The sequence below is a fragment of the Puma concolor genome, chromosome B1, assembly GCF_028749965.1.
Source record: "Puma concolor isolate L17-30 chromosome B1, mPumCon1.1.hap2, whole genome shotgun sequence".
Taxonomy (NCBI): Eukaryota; Metazoa; Chordata; class Mammalia; order Carnivora; family Felidae; genus Puma; species Puma concolor.
Window position 1 is genome coordinate 206,168,168 of NC_141670.1, and position 23,332 is coordinate 206,191,499.

Genomic DNA, 23,332 nt, shown 5'->3' on the forward strand with positions numbered 1-23,332 from the left:
GAAAAAACATACAATGAGATAAAAATGAAATCATTTTGGGGGCACCTGGGCGGCTCAGCTGGATTCAGCTCAGGTTATGATCTCAGGGTTCATGAGTTTGAACCCTGCAACAGGCTTCCTGCTGTCAGCACAGAGCCCGCTTCATATCCACTGGTCCCCACCTCCTCAAAAATAAACATTTTTTTAAAAATGAAATCCTTTTTGCATACTTATTAACAAACCTGAAGGACTTTTTTATATCACAAAGAATCGTGAGAAGAAAATTTAAGGAAGCCAGTGTGACTGAATGTACTTTATTATTTTTCAAAATCTTGGTATAATATACTTTGTGTTAAAACCAAATCTTTGGAGCACTATAAATTCAATTATTGAGAAAGCTGGTTTTACCAGCAGTCTTTACTGAAAAAGGTCCCTCTCCCTTAAATACACACGGATCTAAATGGAAGAAATACTATATATCATTTGCACTTACTAAATCATGCTCATCAATTTTCAATCCCGTCAATCAATTGCACAAAGATTTTTGCTGAAATTCAGCTAGTCAAATTTTTTAAATGTTTGTTTATTTTTGAGAGAGTGAGCGCAGGCGGGGGAGGGGCAGAGAGAGACGGGGACAGAGGATCCGAAGCGGGCTCCACGGGCTCTGCGCTGACAACAGAGAACCTGATCTGGGGTTCAAACTCCCAAACCACAAGATCATGACCTGAGCCAAAGTCAGACACTTAACTGACTTGAGTGAGCCACCCAGGCCCCCCTCAGCTGGTCACTGTTTATCTTCCTCACAGTTCTTTGTTTTTACAGTAATCAGGAGGTATATCACGTTTTTGTATTTTTAATAAGCTCAAAAGTAAACTTTCCAAAAAGCTTCTATAGACAGCATAACAATTTCATCCCCCAGTTTAAGTGTGCAGTAAGATGACTATTTATATTCTTAGCAACAAAACAAAACACAGTGGCGGCAACTCTAAACACCCATCTTCAAGATGCTCTCCACAGCAAGTGTTTCTTTCGAAAAGCAATTTTCCACTCATTGTTAAAATGTCACCTTTACCTTGAGGGGGCAGATTAACTGTTTATTTTCTCAAAAACACTGAATTTGTTAGGTAGCTTTCTACTGAAAGCCCCTTATTATTACAGAAAAGATCAGCAAATTTACAACACTTGTCTTTGTGTAAAAGAAAAACACTCAACTCGCCCTCAGAATAAGCAGTGCTCTTAATTTTGCCACAAGACAACCAGCAAAGCTCATACTTATTCTCCATCTCATGACAAAACACTGTAAAGAGTCACTCCTTTTGTAAAGGGCTCAGGCTGATCCCTTATATGACTCTGGCTTCCATTTGTCGCTATAAGAACTTACTTATGCATCACGTGGTGAATAAAATTCACATGTGCTGTTCTTTCTGCCATCCTACCCTACCCAAAAATCTTTATTTTTTTTTTAAATAAATACACTGGTTATACCTTATTTTTCCACAAACCCCTGTTAATTAAAGAAATCATTTCGGGGTTCCCGGCTGGCTCAGTTGATAGAGCATACGACTCTTGATCTCAGGGTTGTGAGTTCAAGCCCGACATTGCATGTAGAGATTACTTAAACAAAACTTTTTAAAAAATCACTTCAGGATACGTATGCTCTAGGATACTCAGCGTCACACACACACCACAAAAGTCCCCAACCTGAATCTACAGAAAGCGTAACTTGAAACTGCACCAGGATTCTCGCAGACTCGCGACACCGAGGCTTTTTAATCTCCAGGAAACAACTTTATTGGTGCCAGCACCACTCAGCTGGGTTCGTACCCAAAGAACTGACACCGAATGTCACGTGGCATAGTTTTTAAAAATATATTTTCTATTTCTTTGTCTCCCACATATGGTAACACACATATATACCTGCAGTCTGATTAAGTAGTCTCAGTTTACAAGGTCGTGAGGGATGTTGTCTCATAGACACACAGCCAGATTACCTTGAAATCTTTCTTTCTTTCTTTCTTTCTTTTTCTTTCTTTCTTTCTTTCTTTCTTTCTTTTTCTCCTTCCTTCCTTCCTTCCTTCCTTCCTTCCTTCCTTCCTTCCTTCCTTCCTTCCTTTCTTCCTTCCTTCCTTTCTTTTCTCTCTCCTTAGGCAGGGGACCCTATCACAAAACCTGTTTAGAAGCAGGTTTCAGCGTAGGTCTTGATCTCACAGTTTGTGAAATCGAACCCTGTGTTTGGGCTCCACACTGACAACACACAGCCTGCTTGGGATTCTCTGTCTCTCTGCCCCTCCCCTGTTTGCACACACTCTCTCTCTCTTAAAATAAACTTAAAAAAAAAAAAAAAAAAAAAAAAAAGCATGTGCTTCCATCATCCCAGAGCAAACCCCCCATTATGTGTTCATCATAATTTATTCTAACAATTTAATTTTTCAAACCTTCTGCAATACTTTCTATGAATACTCTGAAAGTATTTGCTGACAAAGTAATGTATTTATTTTGGTGCCATCTTGTTTCCTCTGTACTATTTCAGCCTTCTTGCCTCCCCACTCCCCGCTGCTGGAGAACAAACTTCCCCCAATGCTAGGTGGCTACTCCGGCTCTGAGTGCTAGGTGAGCACAGCACATGCCAAAGACTGGCCCGACCAACCCCACAGCTGAACGCTGTACTTTCTGTTCTGGAAGTCACTCTCGGGAGCCCAGCCCAGAGACCTGTTCCGTCTGTCGTTTCCGGAATGTTGTATCCTCCTAATTCTCCGTATTGCATGTCTGTCTGTGCAATTAGCCAGAGCTGCTGCTGCATCTGAACCTTTCAGAAATATAAACCCTCAGGAGCTCATCCTTAAGCTTAATGAAATTTTATAAAGTACCAGATCGAGTAATGCAGAACTTTAAACACTGCTACAAAATTTACAGCTGTTTCTCGCTTAGTTTGCAAACACTTTGCTGACTATAAAGGCTCGCTACTTTCCTTCCCTAACATTTCAAGGCAAGATAACCACTCTGGGTATGGCTCATCACTAATAAAACTGCATGTAACTCCACACTTCAAATCGTCTTTGAGAGTCGGTTCTCAGCTCTGCTTAGATCATTTTCCTGACTTCAATACGTGGCTAACAAAGAGCCTATGCAGGAAGCAGAGGAGGTGCCATCAATTTCCTGATTGTTGCATACGCTTTCATTATTGGCACGGTCTTCAATCCAGGGTTTCTGTGAAGACTACCTATTTTGTGGAGACCTCTTTAATTAAAATTAGACAGCAGAATTCACGAACATACTTAACGAGCACTCTCTAACTGCCACAGGCTTCACACTGTCAGGGAACAAACTTCCTCTCCTGCCGCAGGACACCTCAGCAACGATGCAAGACTCGTGCCTCAGATACAGGGCAAGTGAGGGCACCAATCTCAATTCACATAACAAGTGTTTGTCAGGCATAATGTCTTCCTGGGAAATGGAAGGACTAAAGCATTCTTCCCGCAGCAGCAGGGAGCACCTGATCCACTCCTAGTGTGCCTCTCAAGCACCCCTCACTTAAGAGACCTCCGCAGTAGGTGATGGGTGATCTCTGAAAGTGTGTGACCAAAGGACTGACCATCAAAAAGTAACAAAGTTGGAAAGGATCCTTAGGTTTACCTAGCATAGTCTTACCTGACAGATACAGAAACTGTGTCCAAAGCACAACCACATACATCTTTAGGCAAAAACAGATTTTGAAGGGTGCCTGGCTGGCTTACTCAATGGAGCATTTGACTCTTAAACTCGGGGTTGTGAGTTTGAGCCTCATGTTGGGCTCTGTGCTGACAGCTCAGAGCCTGGAGGCTGCTTCGGATTCTGTCTCCCTCTCTCTCTCTGCCCCACTTCCACTCATGACCTCTCTCCTCTCTCTCTCTCTCGCTCAAAAATAAACATTTAAAAAATACATACATACATACATACATAAAAATAGAAAAAAAATCTTTAAAAGAAACTTATTTTGATGGGGCACCTGTGTGGCTCAGTCAGTTGAGCATCCGACTTCAGCTCAGGTCATGATCTCTCAGTTCATGAGTTTGAGCCCCACATTGGGCTCACTTCTGTGAGCCTGTCAGCACAGAGTCTACCTTGAATCCTCTGTCCCCCTCTCCCAGTCCCTCCCCCACTTGCACTCTCCCCAAAATAAATATATATTTAAAAAATAAATTAAAAAAAATTTTTTTTAATGTTTATTTATTTTTGAGACAGAGAGAGACAGAGAATGAGTGGAGGAGGGTCAGAGAGAGAGGGAGACGCAGAATCTGAAGCAGGCTCCAGGCTCTGAGCTGTCAGCACAGAGCCCAACGCGGGGCTCGAACTCACGGACCGCGAGATCATGACCTGAGCTGAAGTCAGAGGCTTAACCAGCTGAGCCACCCAGGCGCCCCTAAAAAATAAATTTTAAATGAATCAGAAAAAAAAAAGTATTGTGATAAATTATGTAGTAAACAAACCTCACTACTCATTCTGTAATGTGAAGGGAAGAATTTAGTCTAAACATGGACAGGCTGGGAACTTGAGTTGGAAGAGGCGAATCCGGTCTCAAAATGGAGGGCCATGATCCAAAGGAACCAGAGCAGTTGAGAAAACTGTTTATTGGTGGTTTGAGCTTTGAAACTACAGATGATAGTTTAAGAGAACATTTTGAAAAATGGGGCACACTTACAGATTGTGTGGTGATGAGAGACCCCCGAACAAAACGTTCCAGGGGTTTTGGTTTTGTGACTTACACTTGTGTGGAGGAGGTGGATGCAGCAATGTGTGCTCGACCACACAAGGTTGATGGGCGTGTAGTGGAACCAAAGAGAGCTGTTTCTAGAGAGGATTCTGTAAAGCCTGGTGCCCATCTAACTGTGAAGAAAATTTTTGTTGGTGGCATTAAAGAAGATACAGAAGAATATAATTTGAGAGACTACTTTGAAAAGTATGGCAAGATTGAAACCATAGAAGTTATGGCGGACAGGCAGAGTGGAAAAAAGAGAGGATTTGCTCTTGTAACTTTTGATGATCATGATACAGTTGATAAAATTGTTGTTCAGAAATACCACACTATTAATGGGCATAATTGTGAAGTGAAAAAGGCCCTTTCTAAACAAGAAATGCAGTCTGCTGGCTCGCAAAGAGGTCGTGGAGGTGGATCTGGCAACTTTATGGGTCGTGGAGGAAACTTTGGTGGAAGAGGAGGCTACGGTGGTGGAGGTGGTGGCAGCAGAGGTAGCTATGGAGGAGGTGATGGTGGATGTAATGGACCTGGAGGTGATGGTGGCAACTATGGTGGTGGTCCTGGTTCTAGAGGTAGAGGAGGCTATGGTGGAGGTGGACCAGGATATGGAAACCAAGGAGGTGGATATGGTGGCGGTGGTGGAGGATATGATGGTTACAACGAAGGAGGAAATTTTGGAGGTAACTATGGTGGTGGTGGGAACTATAATGATTTTGGAAATTATAGTGGACAACAGCAATCAAATTATGGACCCATGAAGGGGGGCAGTTTTGGTGGAAGAAGCTCGGGCAGTCCCTATGGTGGTGGTTATGGATCTGGTGGTGGAGGTGGTGGATATGGTAGCAGAAGGTTCTAAAAATTTTCAGAAGAAAAGGGCTACAGTTCTTAGCAGGAGAGAGAGCGAGGAGTTGTCAGGAAAGCTGCAGGCTACTTTGAGACAGTCGTCCCAAATGCATTAGAGGAACTGTAAAAATCTGCCACAGAAGGAACGATGATCCATAGTCAGAAAAGTTACTGCAGCTTAAACAGGAAACCCTTCTTGTTCAGGACTGTCACAGCCACAGTTTGCAAAAAGCGCAGCTACTGATTAATGCAATGTAGCGTCAATTAGATGTACATTCCTGAGGTCTTTTATCTGTTGTAGCTTTGTCTTTTTCTTTCTCTTTTCATTACATCAGGTATATTGCCCTGTAAATTGTGGTAGTGGTACCAGGAATAAAAAATTAAGGAATTTTTAACTTTTCAAAAAAAAATAAAAGAAAATAAATAAACATGGACAGGCTGAGTTCACTTGCCAGAGATGAGGGGAAAGGCCTCAACCATCACTCAGGAAGCAAGTACATACATCCCCAGTGTTACAGAAGGGCTGATCAACCAGTTGCTGTTATCAGAAATCTCTACCACACGTTAAAATCATCAAGTGTAAGAATGAACCTGAGAGGAAGAGTGGGACGTAGAATCACCTGCATCAAACTGAGTGTCTTAAGTGCAGGAACCGGTGAGCACAACCAAAGCCAAGAGTAAGAAGGAGAGCCAGGACGGTGCCCTTTAAAGAAGGCAAAAGAGACTCCAGAAAGGTGTATATAAGCACCACCAAATGCAACAAGCTCAGAGGACATCAGGATTGAACAACAGGATTTGGTGACAATATTATCACTTAATGACCTCTGGGAAGGCTGATTAAGGTGATAGGCGGATAAGGGAATAAAACAGGAACCGAGGATAAAGAAAGTAGAAGCAACCAATATTAACCAATATTATTAACCAGTATTTCAAGTTATTTGGTGGCAACAGGCAGAACAGGGTCAGACTGAAAGGTATCTTAAGTGGTTAAGCAAGGTCAAGAGAAGGACTAAGGGGGAAGGGAAGATGGGCAATTCAAAATCTAGGGGCGCCTGGGTGGCTCAGCTGGTTAAGCGTCAGACTTCAGCTCAGCTCATGATCTCACAGTCCGTGAGTTCGAGCCCCGCGTCGGGCTCGGTGCTGACAGCTCAGAGCCTGGAGCCCGCTTCGGATTCTGTGTCTCCCTCTCTCTCTCTGCCCCTCTCCTGCTCACACTCTGTCTCTCTCTGTCTCTCAAAAATAAATAAACGTAAAAAAAAAAAAATTTTTTATAAAAATTAAAAAAAAAAATCTGAATGCTAAGGAAAATAACCCAATAAAGGATGAAAGAGTGCAGACCCAGGAGAGAAAGAACAGAGAGGTTTTGAACAGACTTCAAGACAATGTACTCACATAAATTCTGCAGTGAGTTTCCATGGGTTAACCAGACTCCCTAAAATCTATCAGGTAAGAACCCCTGGAATATAAGATTGACTTTGGAAAAAGAGTGCAACGCTTTCTTCCACATTAGACAAAGAATACAGCACATTTCAGAAAAAAAGGGAAAGAGGCAGGACCTGCAGGAGCTGACACCAACCAGACTGTCCGCAGAGCCACACTTTCTGGGCGTGCGCTATGGGCACAGAGCAGGGTTTGGAAGAAAACGTCCCAGGGAACCAGGGGTTCCAATCCAGGCTGCGTGTGGTGGCTGAGCTACGGACGGACACCAAGGGAACCCAGAAGGGCGGCCACAGCCCACAGCCTGGCCGAGGATGAAGGAGGCACACTTCCCACAGGGACAGCCCATGACCTCTTAGAAAAAAACAGCAGTTAACTGGGCAAAGAAGGGAAAGAAACACTGCAGCACCAGCACCAACAAAGGCACACCGACGAGAAGGACACAGCCACATCTTGCAAGCAGAACGGTGTGACGGCTACCGGGTCAGACACAGGCGGCGACAGCAGCAGGACAACAAAGTGGAAGGAAGCAGGAGCCAGGAGGAGAGCCTCTCCACTCGGCCAGACAGTCGGTCAGGCAAGGCGTGGAAGAGCGAGTTCAGGTGTCATCCGAGGAGAGCGGGGACCCCCAAATGCTCAGACAAGAGGCAGGGTTACCTGGAGGGGGGAGGATGTAGTGCAGAGCACGCTCCCAGAGAAGAGCTTACAGAAAACGTATCGACAGAGATTAGAGCAAGGAAGGCAAGGAAAAGTGGCTTTCTGCATCTCGGGCAGATCACTGGTAAGTGACCAGCGCCACCAGGAGTTGAAAGGTGCAAGAGGGGAAGCTGACTAGGACAATCAGAGGGATTTTCCCAGCTCAACTCTTGGGGCCTCAGCTTCCTCAGCGAGCAAATATAGGCTCAGCAAAAACGTGTGCTGTGCTGTAGCCTGTCCAGTTCTACAGTCCTACGAGTCTATGGTCTGCCGATCCCAGCATTCCAACCACGATACTGGTGTGGGCACCTACAAAATGTGCAAACATAAAAAAACCAGTCCAACTCGCAGTTTGTGGAGAGGCATTGAACTGTAATGACTGCTTGACAGACCTGACTTTCCTAATAACCTTTTTTAAACTGAGATATAACTGACCTATTATTCTTTTAAAAGAAGGGAGAATGTTGACAGTAGCTGCAATTTAAGCCAGTTAATAAGGGATGCTGTTTTTTATTCTTCTAAAAACAGAAAGCAACAGCAATATTATAAGCACTCTCAAGAATTCATTTATGGGATTTCTTTATCCAAAGAAACCAAACAGTTTTGGCAAGGGGCTGGCGAGTCTCTTCTCTAAGCTGTACTGACCATCAACCAGGGATGCACCTGCAGGGGCAAGTCCTCACCTTCCTTCACTGGCCTCTAAAGAAGGGACTAACCTCTCAACAAGAACTTGGGGGGAATGTTTACATTGCTGGGCTACTTTCAACAGTGGAGTAATTACCAAGCATTAACAGAAGAATGAAGAGAATTAGAAAAAAAAAGAATTAGATTGCAGCAAACTACTACTTAACAATTTCACTGAAGTTTGGCATTAATATAAAATTACTATCATACTTTAAACACAAATATTATTCAGCTTTTTGTAGGCCTTCCTTCAGAAAAATAAAAATTAACCTTCCCATCCCATAGATGAGGCAGCTAAAAATAATCAAAACTAAAATTCTGGGCCACTAAATGCAAGATGATGTCCTAAACTGGGTCCTGGAATAGAAACAGAGTATATGTGGAAAAATTGGTGAAATGAAAATAAAGTCTGTGGTCAATAATATTGTACCAATTTTATAGGGCGCCTGGGTGGCTCAGTCGATTGAGCATCCGACTTCGGCCCAGGTCATGATTTCACAGCTCATGAGTTCAAGGCTCACGTCGGGCTCTGTGCTGACAGCTCAGAGCCTGGAGCCTGCTTCAGATTTTGTCTCCATCTCTCTGCCCTTGCCCTGCTCGCGTACTGTCTCTGTCTCTCTCTTTCAAATGTAAATAAACGTTAAAATTTTTTTTAAAACGGGGCACCTGGGTGGCTCAGTCGGTTAAGTGTCCGACTTCAGCTCAGGTCATGATCTCCCAGTTTGTGAGTTCAAGCCCCGCACAGAGATCTGTGCTGACAGCTCCAAGCCTGGACCCTGCTTCAGATTCTGTGTCTCCCTCTCTCTCTCTGCCCCTCTCCTACTCATTGCTGTCTCTCAAAAATAAATAAATAAATAAATAAATAAATAAATAAATAAATAAATAAATAAATAAATAATTTTGACAAATATACCAAGGTTATGTAAGATGTCAACATTAGAAAAAATTGACTGAAAGGAATATGGGAACTCTCTATACTAACTTGGCAACTTTTCTGTAAGTCTAAAGTTATTCTAAAATAAAATTTTTAAAAAATGGGTTTTTTTATGTTCATTTATTTATTTTGAGAGAGAGCGTGTGTGTGCATGCACACACGAGCAGTGGCAGGGCAGATAGAAAGAGAGAGAGAGAATGTGAAGCAGACTCTGCCTTGTCAGCACAGAGCCCAATTCGGGGCTCAATCTCATGAACCATGAGGGCCACCCAGGTGCCCCTAAAATAAAAAGGTCATTAAAAACATCCTGGGCCAAAAGAAGTTAAATTCCCCAACTTCTCATTCAGTTTCAAGATGTAACTTATACTGTACTCAAAATATTTAAGAGAAAAATGTCAGGGTGCCTGGCTGGCTTAACTGGTAGAGCACATGACTCTTGATCTCGGGGTTATAAGTTCAAGCCCCACATTGGCTGCAGAGATTATTTAAAACTCTTAAAAAGGAAAAATCAATTTCCATAGGAAATGGGATAAGCCAATGCCATATATATTATTGGAATTACTCTAAGACAGTTTACAAACTAAAGTTGATTTCTACGGTAAAAATAAATAAATAAATACTTTGTAGGTCCATGAGATATAAACTGTTTGATCCCAACTCGTATTGATCAAAGTCCCTCTAAAGACAGCTTGTGTCTCCATGCCAGTGTGTTCCAGCCAATGAGTTCAGAAAGCCTATAGGGTCAACAAGAGTCCAATAAAGGAGACCTGGGTGGCTCAGTCAGTTAAGCATCTCACTTTGGCTCAGGTTGGGGCGCCTGGGTGGCTCAGTCAGTTGAGCATCTGACTTTGGCTCAGGTAATGATCTCACAGTTTGTGGGTTCGAGCCCTACATAAGGCTCTGTGCTGACAGCTTGCTCAGAGCCTGCAGCCTGCTTCAGATTGTGTCTCCTTCTCTCTCTCTCTCTCTCTCTGCCCCTCCCTGCTCATGCTCTCTCTCTCAAAAATAAATAAATTTTTTTAAAAAATTTAACTTCGGCTCAGGTCATAATCTCACAGCTCATGAGTTCGAGCTCCACGTCAGGCTCTGTGCTGACAGTTTGGAGCCTGGAGCCCGCTTTGGATTCTGTGTCTCCCTCGTTCTCTGTTCCTCCTCCACTCGCTCTCTCTCTCTCTCTCTCTCAAAAATAAATAAAGATTAAAAAAAAAAAGAGTCCAATAAAGAAAGCTATACAATGACAGAAGCAACCTATACTAGCACCAAATAGATATTCAACTAGCAATTAGGCCCAGGAACAAAGGCCTCAGGTTAATAAGAGTTAATAAGTATATTTCACATACATATTATAAAGTAAAAATATACATAATGAATGGAAATTAATCAAGTAACTGTCTATGAAGAAACACACTTCAAACATAATTATATGGGAGGTTGAAAGTAAAGAAATAGAAAAATATACCATGCAAATATCAATGAAAAGAAAGCTAGAGTAGCTATGCTAGCATCAAACAAAAAATGAGCACGAATATAAAAGAATTCAAAAAATCATCACCACCTGGATCTACATAACATTCAGAGAACACTCCACTCAGTAATAGCAGAATATATGTTTTATACCCATAAGTAGTATTCACCAAGACAGACCACACAACCTTAAAATTTCTTAGGAATTAAAATCATACAGGGGTGCCTGGGTGGCTCAGTCGGTTGAGTGTTCAACTTCGGCTCAGGTTGTGATCTCACAGGTCATGGGTTCGAGACCCATGGCTACAGAGCCTCTCTCTCTCCCTCTCTCTGCCCCTTTCCCACATGTGGTCACGCTGTCTCTCTCTCAAAAGGAATAAACTTAAAAAAAAAAAAAATTACAATCATACAAAGCATGTTTTCTGACCATACTAGAATGAGACTAGAACTCAGTAACAGAATGATAACAGGAAATTAAACATACTTCTAAATAACCTGTGAGTCGAGGAGGTTACAGCAAAAGCATGGCTTACAGGGAAATTTACAGCACTAAATACATATATTAGAGAAAAGAAGAATGGCCCCAAATCAATAATCTAAGCTTGTAGCTTAAGGAATTAGAAAAAGTAAAATCGAAGTAAGCCCAAAAGCAGAGTAATAAAGCAGTCAAAAAAATTCAAAATCACAAACAGAAAAACAGGGGGGAAAAATCAAAAGAGCTGGTTCTTCAAAAAGATGAAAAACTTGAAGCATGTCTAGCAAGACTGGCAGAAAAAAAAGGAAGGATACTCAGTATCAAGAATGAAAAAGGGAACATCACCGCAGACCCTCACAGACATATTAAAAGGACAATAAAGGAATGCTACAGGAGCACCCGACTGTCAGTCGGTGCAGCGTGCAACTGTTGATCTTGGGATCATGAGCTCAACTCCACACTGGTGTAGAGATCACTTAAAAACTAAAATCAAGGAGCGCCTGGATGGCTCAGTAAGTGTCCAACTCTTGATTTCAGCTCTCTACTCTCTTCTGCTCCTCCCCACATCCATGCATGCAGCACAAGCTGTCTCTCAAGATAAATAAATAAACTTAAATAAAACCTTAAAAAACAAAAATAAAGGAATACTACTGACAACTCCACACACATAAATTCAACAACTTAGATGAAATGAGCCCTTTCTTTGAAAAGCACACACTACAATAGAGAGAAAAGAACAAGTCCTAAGTTATTTTATCAAGTCAACATTATACTAACACCAAAACCAGGCAAGAACAATATATAAGAAAACTATTGACATAGATTTCATAACAACAAATGCAAGAACACTCAACAAAATATTAAACTGAATCCCACAACCAAAAAAGAGTAATTTACCATGACCAAGAAGGGTTTATTCCAGGAATGCAAAGCTGAGTCAATATTTAAAAGTCAATAATGTCAAAAAAAAAAAAAAAAAAAGTCAATAATGTGATCTACCACATTAGCAGTCTAAAGAAGAGAAGTACATGATCATATCAATTTGATTCAAAAAAGCATTTGGCAAAATTCAACATCTATTAATAAAACTCCTCAACCTAATAATGGGCATCCACAAAAATCTACAGCAGACATCATACTTTATGGTGAAATACTGAATGCTTTCACCCTAAAATCAGGAACAAGGAAATTGTACTAAAAGTCCTAGCCAGTGCAATGAAGAACGAAAAAGAAAGAAAAGGCATACATAACAGAAAACAAAGGAAAAAAAAAAAAACACTATTCAGACACGATGACTTTCTACACAGAAAATACTAATGAATCCACCAAAAACTCCCAGAATATGATTTTAGCAAGATCAAAGGATAGAAGATAAACACACAAAATTTAATTACATTTCTATATACTAGCAATGAATAAATGAAACTGAAGTTTTTTTAAAAAACACCATTTACAGAGGTTGAAAAAAATTAAATATTTATGTATAAATCTAGGAAAACATGTACAGAATCCATCTGCTGAAAACTACAAAACACCAATGAAAGAAACCAAACATGAATTATAGGTCAATTATACCTCCATTAAAAAAAAAAAAAAAGGAAATCAAAAATGACCAAATAGAGATACATACTATGTTCATGGATTGGAAAACAACATAGTAAATGTGTCAATTTTCCACCAAATTGATCTATAGATTTAAGACTATTCTATTCAAATCCCAGAAGAATTATTTGTAAAGACAGGCAAGCTTATTCTAAAATATATGGAAAAGCAAAACAACTAAATAGCCAAAATATTTTTTTCTTTAAAGTTGGAGAAATCAGGGGCACCTGGGTGGCTCAGGTCATGATCTCCCAGTTTGTGAGTTTGAGGCCCGCACCGGGCTCAGTGCTGACAGCTCAGAGCCTGGAGCCTGCTTCTGATTCTGTGTCTCCCTCTCTCTCTGCCCCTCCCCAGCTTATGCTCTGTCTCTCTCTGTCTCAGAAATAAACATTAAAAGATTTTTTTTTTTTTGAAGCTGGAGAAATCACCTTGCTCAATTTTAAGACCTGCAGTAATTAAGACATGGTATAGGCAATGAAACAGACCCACAAATCAATGGAACAGAACGGAGGGTACAGAAATAACCCACACTCAAATAAGGTCAACTGATTTCTCACAAAGGTGAAAAGCCAATTCAGTGGAGAAAGGATATCCTTTCAACAAATGGGTTTGGAACAACCGGATATCCATATGAAAAAAAATATGAATATATACAGATATATATGAATAGTTCATATGTACATATAGATATATATAGATATAGATATATATAAACTAACTCAAAATGAATCACAGATCTGAATGTAAAACTATGAAACTTCTAGGAGAAAGCATAGGGAAAAAAAAATCTTTATAACCTGAAGTTTTGTAAAACAAAGAGTTTACAGATATGACAGCAAAAAGTAGGATTCATAAAAGAAAAATCTGGTAAGCTGAACTTCATCAAAATTAAATTTGTTTCTTTGCAAAAAAAGAAAAAAAAGCTATAGACTGTAAGAAAATGTTTGCAAATTGCATATTCAACAAGACTCCTATCCAGAATTATAAACAACTCTCAAAACTCAAAAGCAAGAAAACAAACAACCCAATTAAAAATAGTCAAAGTCTTGAATAAACACTTCTTCACCCAAGAGGATACAAGAATGGCAAACAAATACATGAAAAGTGTTCAATATCAGTAGTCATTAGGGAAATGCAAACTGAAACCACACCATAGCACACCTATTAAAATGGTTAAGATAAAAACTACGGACAAGTAGTACTAGCAAGGATGCAGAGTCACTGGAACTCTCAACATTGCTGGTGAAAAGTCAAAAAGGTATGGCCACTCTGAAAACTAGTCTGGCAGTTTCTTATAATGTTACCATATGACCCAGCTCCCACTTCTTAGTATCTACTATAGAAAAATGAAAATTTAATTCCACACCAAAACCTGTACACAAATGTTTTTATAGAAGCTATATTCATTTTCACCAAAACCTGGGAAGAACCTCGATGTCCACCATCGGGAAAATGAAAAAACTGTGGTATATCCATCCAATGGAATACTACTCAGCAGTAAAAAGGAACAATCTATTATTGGTATATGCAACTGGGATGAATCTCAAAGTGATTATGCTGAGTGAAATAAACTAGCCTCAAAAAGTTACATGCTATATGATTCCATTTATATGACTCCTCCAACAGATAAAATCATAGTAACAAAGTACTAGCTGCCAAGAGTTAAGGGGGTGGAAGAGAGTATGATCTCACAGGGATTGCACAAGGGAGCTTTTGTGGGCAAAGAAAGTGTTCTGTATCCTAACAGTGGTAGTGGTTATACTAGTCTATAAAGATGTGTCTATATAATCCAAAATCCTATACATTTTAAAATATCAATTTTACTACATGTTAATTTTTCAATTAGCATACAACAAAACCACTCAGAAAAACCGCCTGGTTTTTCTTATGTGCTTTAACTTCAGCAGTAGAACCGCCTGGTTCTACTAAAGTCAAACCACACATAAACTCAGCAGCTCCACTCCGATATATATGGACACATATTCGACTGAAATGAGTACTCAAGTCCACCGAAAGACGTGCACAGGAATGAGCTTATCAGCCATAAAACAAAATAACTTTGGGATGCCTGGCTGGGTCAGTTGGCAGAGCACACGACTCTTAATCTCAGGGTCGTTAGTTCAAACCCCACGTCATGTATGGAGCCTACTTAAAAAAAAAAAAAAAAAAGTAAATAAAATAAAATAACCTGAATGTCCATCAATATCAGAATGGATAATCTGTGGTATAGTTACACAATGGAAAAAGATGTATGCCATGAAAAAGAATGATGATGGGGCACCTGGGTGGATCCAACTCTTGATTTAGGCTCCGGTCATGATCTCACAGTCTTTGAGTTCAAGCCCCACATTAGGGCTCTGAGCTGACAGTGCAGAGCCTGCTTGGGATTCTCTCTCTCTCTCTCTCTCTCTCTCTCTCTCTCTCTCTCTCTCTGCACCACCCCCTACTTGTGCTCTCCCTCTACCAAAATAAATAAACATTTAAAAATATATTTAAGGGGCGCCTGGGTGGCTCAGTCGGTTAAGCGACCGACTTCGGCTCAGGTCATGATCTCGCAGTCTGTGAGTTCGAGCCCCTCGTCGGGCTCTGGGCTGACAGCTCAGAGCCTGGAGCCTGTTTCGGATTCTGTGTCTCCCTCTCTCTGACCCTCCCCTGTTCATGCTCTGTCTTTCACTGTCTCAAAAATAAATAAAACGTTAAAAAAAAATTTAATTAAAAAAAAATAAAAAAATAAAAAAATATTTAAAAAAATTAAAAAAATGATTGAGTTGCTATGTCAACAACACAAGTGCACCTCAACGTTGAGCCAGAGAGCACTGGCAGAGCACTTTCACAAGAAATTCAAATACAGCCCAAATGCAGAACAGTGGTGGGATGACTGCAAACGGGAACAAGGAAGCATTTTAGGGTACAGGGAACATTCTATATCTATATTCTATATCTTGGTATACTGGTTACATGGGTGTGCACGTGCATAAAATACTCAATCACACAGGTGCTCCTCATAGCTGCACCAAATTATTAATCTTAGTTAAAGCACATAAGGTTCTAGATCTTTATTTGACATACTCCCTCAGGTTACTAAGGCAAATGTGAACTAGGGAGAAAGTTATGACTGAACTTCATTTCATCACGGCAGCAATGCCTGCAACACACCCCAATGTGCCTCGAGATTCATAAGCATACCATCTAACTATGTATGAATGTGCTGTAGGGTGGCCTTTAAACATTGTTCATAGTACCTCCTTCTTGCCACTTTTCCTTGCTGAAAAGGATTGATGTTGTTACAAACGCTCCCTATACTACAACAGGTTTCTCTGACTTTAAAACTCCATTCATTCATTCATTCATTCATTCATTCAAACAGAGAGAGGGAGAGAGAGAATCCCAAGCAGGCTCCACACTCAGAGCAGAGTCCTATGCGGGGCTTAATCCCAGAGCTGTGAGATCACGGGCTGAGCCGAAATCAAGAGTAGAACGCTTAACCGACTGAGCCACCCAGGTGCCCCCTGACTTTAAAACTTTAATATCGCAGTTTGGAAATGTACTTTGATCCCTACCGCCAAATGGCTTCCTTTTACAAATCTCTAACAGCATGACAAAAACAGCTCTAAATTCCCTTTTGAGTCCTCCATGAGTGAAAACTATGTGTAAGTTGATATTCCAACAGCCAGTGACTGGGTCAATTTCCATAATAGAGGAATTCTGGTTTTTGCAAATAACATGGGCGTGACTGAATTTCGCACACCCATTCAGAAAACACAACTGTGACTGTGTAAATATTTTTATTTTGTATATAATACCTAAATGTTTAATTGTTAAAAGGTGAAAAAGCCAAGATCAGTTTTATTCGAAAAAGAAAAAATGCTGGTAATATCAGGTTGTAAAGTACTATTCATTTTTTTGCTCCGTAAGTAATACTCACTGTAGAAAAGTCTTAAAGTTTGAGGAATGTGCAAAAAGGAAAAAAGAAAGCCATCAGAATTTCCACCCCAAATTTTTTTTTTCAAGTAGGCGACATGTGGAACCCAAAACGGGGCTTGAACTCACAAAACGTGAGATCAAGACCTGAGCTGAGTTCAAGAGTCAGAAGCTTAACCAACTGAGCCACCCAGGCGCCCCAACCACAAAATATTTTGACGCATATCGTATCAGACTCTCCTATGCAAATATATACACACAGATATTTTACAAATATGGGTTCATGCTACAAATGTTTTCTATTGTGGGGAGCCTGGCTGGCTCAGTTGGTAGAGCATGAGACTCTTGATCGCGGGGTTTTGAGTTCAAGCCCCACACTGTGTGTAGAGGTTACTTAAAAATGGAATCTCTGGCGCACCTGGGTGGCTCAAGTCATGATCTCGCAGTTCATTAGTTGGAGCCCAGCATCGGGCTGCTGTCAGCATAGAGCCCACTTTGGATCTTCTGCCCTCTTCTCTCTGCCCCTGCCCCACTTGAGCTCTCTCTCTCTCAAAAATAAACAAACATTCAAGAAAAATAGAATCTTTAAAAATTATTGATGAGGGACACCTGGGAGGCTCAGTCGGTTAAGCCTCTGACTTCAGCTCAGGTCATGATCAGTATCACGGTCTGTGAGTTTGAGCCCCTTGTTGGGCTCTGTGCTGACAGCTCAGAGCCTGGAGTCTGCTTCAGATTCTGTCTCTCTCTCTCTTCCCCTCCCCCCCCCCCCTCTCTCTGCCCCTCCCCTGCTCACGCACTCTCTCTCTCTCTCTCTCAAAAATAAATAAATATGTTTTTAAATTGTTGATGAGCTACAAACGTTTTCTGTTTTATAAGCTTCCTTATTCACTCAATACACCATGAACATTATGAAAATTATATTTTAAAATAGAAATGCAAAACAATAAGATATATTCATGATACCCTTCACCACTGACTTTTCATTTCAGGGCCAACCCTTTATTGTTGCATCAGAGCAGACCACCAAATGAGGCTATTAGAACGGGGCTTATCCAAGACCCAGCCATGCCCACTGTTCTCGACCGCATACTGTGTTCCCATTCCACAAGCGGAAAAAGCTTGATCGATAGCATCCTGTGGCAAAGTCCTTAATAAAGTCCAGCCCAGCCTCCTGGAAAATAATGACTGTGTACATACGTAACAGTGCGTGCCACCAGGCACTGTTTATTTATTTAATTCGTACAATAACCCTAGAAGCTAGGTGCCAGATCACTTAGAACACTGAAGCAGCCTGAGGTTTGACAGCTTGCTTGAGGGCACAGAGCCTATCAAGTTTGTATACTCAAGTTTTGCAGCCAAAGACTCTATAAGCTACATTGTATCTTCCTACTTACCCCTCAGCCCTTACTTGTGTGTAGAAGCCACCCACATGCACAAAGGCCCTCTGTGCCTGAGCAGCTACCCTGATGAAGGTGGTCCTCGGCTAACACTCAGTGCTGTGCCCAGAACACAGGACGCCTCCTGGGAATCCAGACCGTCCTTCCACTCTTACTCCTCTCTCAGATACCTTCTGCCCTGGTGACCCTACACAGAATGGAAAGGATGCAACCCCGGAATCAATCAGAAGCTTCTTCTGGAAATGCAAGGCCAGTACCCACTCTCTGTTGTTTGTTGACAAACACTTCTTTGAATGCCTCTTCTGCACCAGACAAGGCTCCCCCAAAGAGTTCACCATCTATAGGGAAACAATCCAGAGGCTTCAGAATTACAGTAAAAATTTTTGTGATCAGTTATCAAGAACACTTTCAGCTTTGCCACCATGGGTATCTTTCATGCACTGTTATCAAAAATACTTGTGAAGAAATTTTAAAACTTAAGATACTTTATTTAATAACATTGTCAAGTTAGCTAACATATAGTGTATACAGTGTAGTCTTGGCTTTGGGAGTAGAGTCCCATGATTCATGGCTTACATACAACACCCAGTGCTCGTACCAACAAGTGCCCTCCTCAGTGCCCATCTCTCGTTTTCCCCTCTCCCCCACCTTCCCCATCCACCCTCAGTGCCCATCACCCATCTTCCCTTCCTGCCCCCCCCCCCAATCCATCCTCAGTTTGTTCTCTGTATTTAAGAGTCTCTTATGTTTGCCTCCCTCTCTGTGTAACTTATTTTTCCTTCCTTTTCCCTATGGTCTCATGCTAAGTTTCTCAAATTCCACATATGAGTGAAAAAACTTAAGATACAACTTCACAGAGAATGTTTCTCAGAGCGCAAGTCACAAATCAATAGAACACAGTAAAGTAATTCTGTGTACTACAACCGTTTTATTAATGAAACAGAATGAAATAGAAAAGACAAAAAAAATCAGAATATCATTTTGTAGGGGCGTCTGGGTGGCTCAGTCGGTTGAGCACCTGACCTGGCTCAGGTCACGATCTCACGGTCTGTGAATTCGAGCCCCACATCAGGCTCTGTGCTGACAGCTCAGAGCCTGGAGCCTGGTTCGGATTCTGTGTCTCCCTCTGTCTCTGCCCCTCCCCTGCTCATGCTCATGCTCTCTCTCTCTCTCTCTCTCTCTCTCTCAAAAATAAAAACATTAAATATATATATACACACCACTTTGTAAAACTTCTGTTGTGTAAGAGGAAGCAGGCACTACAGGTCTTAATAGATCTTATTTCTCACAGGGGATCGTGGTCAAAAACCTCGACTTGTAAGTTTAACAGTAAGGCAGTCTTGTCAAAAATCATACTAGATAGATGGTTACATAGGAGTTTGAGTAATGTGATTGGAATAATAAACTGAAAGAAGACTGTTTTAGCTAAATATTGCAAAATAAATGGGATTTATTAAAACCTGAAACAATAGTATCACCAACTTGTTTTTACTGAATGGGCAGAAGTGGTCTATTTTACACCAAGCTATAGCAAATATCATCAACATTTCTGTAAAGGATTTGCATAGGCAGACGGCCTACTCTTACCTCCCCAAGCAGCAGCAAACACTACCCTTAATTTACAGCTCAAAGATCCAAGTGCCCAAACTTCATCCTTGACCCCTACAACTACACCTGTGTTGCTCTCCAGGGTATTCGAAAAGGGTAACCTCTGTAGAATGAAGTCCAGGCCTATGACCCAGGATCCCAAACGAACGTGACAACATCATCTCGAGAAAGCTCCAACAACTGCACTTTCTACACTACAGAGAACGCTGAAAATACTTTAAACTGAAACGAAAGCACACATGCGTTACTGTAAGTTCACTTAATAGCAAAAGCATCAGAAAGCCACACCACATGCAACCATGTATCCGCTCTCACTACAGACCATTCCTACACAATATTTAGAATCTTGCATAAAACAGTTCGCCTCATAATTTCGCACACAAATACTCCTGATGAGGCTTTTTTTTTTTTTTAAATTGCAAATGTCTTTAAGAGAACCGAATGCAACAGTTCTAAAAACGCGACCTTCGCAAAGTCCATCATCTTTCAGTAGCCAAGTGAACGACTGGAAATGACCGTGTCGGGTGCACACCCTCCCACTGCCATCGTGTCTTCTGAAGTGTTGTGACCGATGTCCAAGGAACAAAGGTGCAGCAATCCACAACGGGTAGATGCACTGTGGGCTTGCTGCTTTCATCAACAACACAGGAGAAAAAAATCATTTTCCAAATGCCTTAAGTTCAGGCACTACTAAACATATGTCTGAGTAACCAGACCACCCATTACCCCTAAAACTTTTTTTTTTTTAAAAAGCTGGAAACGGAGAGCCAGGACTCCGGAAGACTGTCAGGTGGCTCTCAAACGACCGTATCGGAGCCGAAAAAGAAAACTTCGAGGCGGGCACCACTCAGGCATCACTCGCAAGGGATGGAGAAGGCAGCCGCCGTGAAGCCACATCGGAAGGCACTCTCAACTACGGAGGGAAGCCCCGCTTGCCACCTGACTCCCGATTCTCCTGGAATCGCACACCAGCAATTTCAAGGACGGGCTCCGCGCGGGGCGAGATGGCACCACCCCCGGGCCCGTGACAGCGGCGCGCAGGTGGGCAGAGGCACAGGCAGCGCCGCGCGCCGCACCCAGGAGAGGCCGGCACCTGGCGCGGGCAGCCCGCGGGAAGGCTGTCACCGCGCTAGCCGCCGGCGGCCCCGGCCCCGGCCCGTTAGCCCGCGCGCGGAGTCCGGCCCCCGGCGGGAGGGCCGCCCGCGTCCGCCCGCCCACCCCGCCCCCGCCCCGCCGCCGCCGCCGCCGCCGCCGCCGCCGCCGCTTACCTCGAAGTAGCCTCCGGGGGCGGCGCCGCCCGCGCCCGCGCCCGCGCCGAGGGGCCCGTTGGCCGCCGCCGCGCCGCCCGGGGCCGCCAGGCCCGCGGCCTGGGAGCCGCGCAGCGCCGCCGCCGGGCCGGCCTTGCCGCCGCCCGCACCGCCGTTGCCCCCGCCCGAGCCGCCGCCGCCGCCGCCGCCGCCGCCCCGCTTGTTCTTCCGGCGCTTGGCCCCGCGCTTGGCGTCGGCCGGGCTCATGGCGGGCGGGCGGGGAGAGGGCGCGGAGCGGGCGCGGGGCCGCGGGCGGCGGCGGCGGCGGAGGGCGGGGAAGGCGGGGAGGCTGAGGCGGCGGCGGGGCGCTCCGGCCGGCCGAGGGCGGGGTGGGGGGGGGGGGCGCTACGCGGGGTCGCCTCCGGGCGGGGAGGGCCGGGCGGGCGGGAGCTGCGGGGAGGCCGCTGGGCGGGAGGAACAGCGAGTCCACCGGGCCCGGCGCCGCCGCTGACCAGAGTTAGAGTCCAATATGGCGGACACAAGGGGAAAGGGATCCCAGTTTACGTCGGGGGAGGGGGAAGGAGCGGCGGGGAGGGGGAGGGGTGTGGGCGCCCTCCTCCCCCCCCCCCCCACGCCTTACTCCGCCCTCCCGAGCGCCGCTCCCCCTCTGCCTCGCCCGCCCCCTCCCGCCGTTAACGAGCGCCGGCGCGCAGGGCACGCCGGGAGTGGGAGTTCGCGCGCCCGCGTCGCCGCCGGGGACACACGGTGGGATGACCACGGTTCCCGTCAAGCCTCGCGCGGCCGAGCGCCCGGACGCCGAGCGGGGCTGAGCCGGGGGTTGGGGGGAGTCGCCTGCGCCGGTGACGTCACCGTCGCTGTACGCACAGCCCAGGCCCGCCCGCGGCGCTTGGCCTTCTGGGAGTTGTAGTTGGACGGAAGGGCCGTGCCGGCGCCAGGCACCGTCGCCCGCGGTGGACGGACTACAGGGTTGGAGACGAGGAGTTCCGCCTCTTTGACAGGCACGCATACGCCCCGGCGTCCTGCGCCCCGCCCCCCGGGTGCCGCAGGCCGGCCCGGCCCCCGGGATGCACCAGGCCGGGAACCGGGCTCTGGCCCGCCGGGAGGGGCCCCGTGACCTTGGTCCGGCTCTGGGTGCGAGTCCGCCTCCCCCACTTTCTGGCTCTGTGACCTTGGGCCGGTCCCCTAGCCAGAACCCAGGTGACTCGCTGGGGATGAGAACGACCTGCCTCGTGGGCTTGGGTGGGGTTCCGGAGGGCGCCTGGCCCAGCGGTGCGCGGAGCTGCTGCCCCGAGAGCCCGGGCGCCTCGGGTCGGGGTCCGCCCTGGGAGATGGAGCAGCCTGTGCAGAGCAGCCGTGGCTGTACCAGGGCCCGGCCCGGCACACCTGTCGGTTAGCGTAGCACCCCAGGGCCTGCAGACGCCCTTCCCGAGCTCGCCCTCTCCCTGCTCCCGCGTCCGGGGCTCTGGTGCCTAGTGACCGGGCAAGGTCCCGGATGGTCCCGACGTTTCTCGCGACCTCGCGTTCACCCACCTCGCAGGGCGTGCCTCCGACCGTCCCAGGCCTTGTAGTGCTCTCTGCCCCCGCGGGGCCTCAGACTCCCAGGTCAGAAATCTAAGCCCTCCGCCTGGACCCTCTTCCTCCCCGGGCCGCTTGCCCATCATCAGCAAGCCCCAGGTACAGTTCTGCCCTTAGGACAGGAGCGGTCCTTTGCCTAGGCCCTGCATTCCTGAGCGCCCCACTTATCACAGTCACCGAGACACCAAAAACATCCTTTCCCCCTCGGGTTCTGTGGGTGGTTACAGGGCCGAGATACCGTTAGCTCTGGGCCTGCCCACATCTCTTTGCCTAACCTCACCCTTGCCCCAGCTGCAGTCACCGTCTTCAAATCCTCTGACCCATTCTTCATGACACAACCGGAATGAGCTAAATCAACCCTCTGCTTAAGGCCCTTCGGGGACTCTACCTGTCAGCAAAATAAAGGCCCCTCCCCCCTCCCAGAGGGTTTTGGATGACCCTGCCCTGATGGTGGTGTTTGAGAGAGTGGGTGGGGGACGCCTGCTCAACCTCCTTTGACACTCCTCCAGGTAAACAAAGTCTTGGGCTGCTCCCCACCCCACGGGGGCTGGGTCAGACACTCCCTTCTCCCACAGCCCCTTTGCTTTCCTTTATCATAGCACATAGACACTAGATTGAGATTTGTGGTATTCACCAGTATCCCTGGAGAGGTCTTAGGGGACTGGGAGGACATGGGAGTGCCTGACTCATGCACCTGTGAATCCCAGCTCCTGC

At 44.8% G+C, this 23,332-nt stretch overlaps 1 protein-coding gene and 1 pseudogene across 8 annotated transcripts in view; one reads left to right on the forward strand and one right to left on the reverse strand.

Moving 5' to 3' along the window:
• FAM193A (family with sequence similarity 193 member A) overlaps nt 1–22,708 on the reverse strand; it is a 170,245-nt gene extending 147,537 nt beyond the window's left edge. For 7 of the 8 annotated variants that reach the window (XR_015250641.1, XR_015250642.1, XR_015250639.1 and 4 more), the window contains exon 1: nt 21,044–21,178. The gene's annotated coding sequence lies outside the window, so the exon portion shown is untranslated. Of the gene's footprint in view, nt 1–21,043; nt 21,179–22,573 lie in introns of those variants that run through there. The other variant, XM_086705605.1, reaches the window with a different exon arrangement.
• Nucleotides 4,490–5,985, forward strand: LOC112858230 (heterogeneous nuclear ribonucleoprotein A3 pseudogene; annotated as a pseudogene).
• Nucleotides 22,709–23,332: the final 624 nt, after the last annotated feature.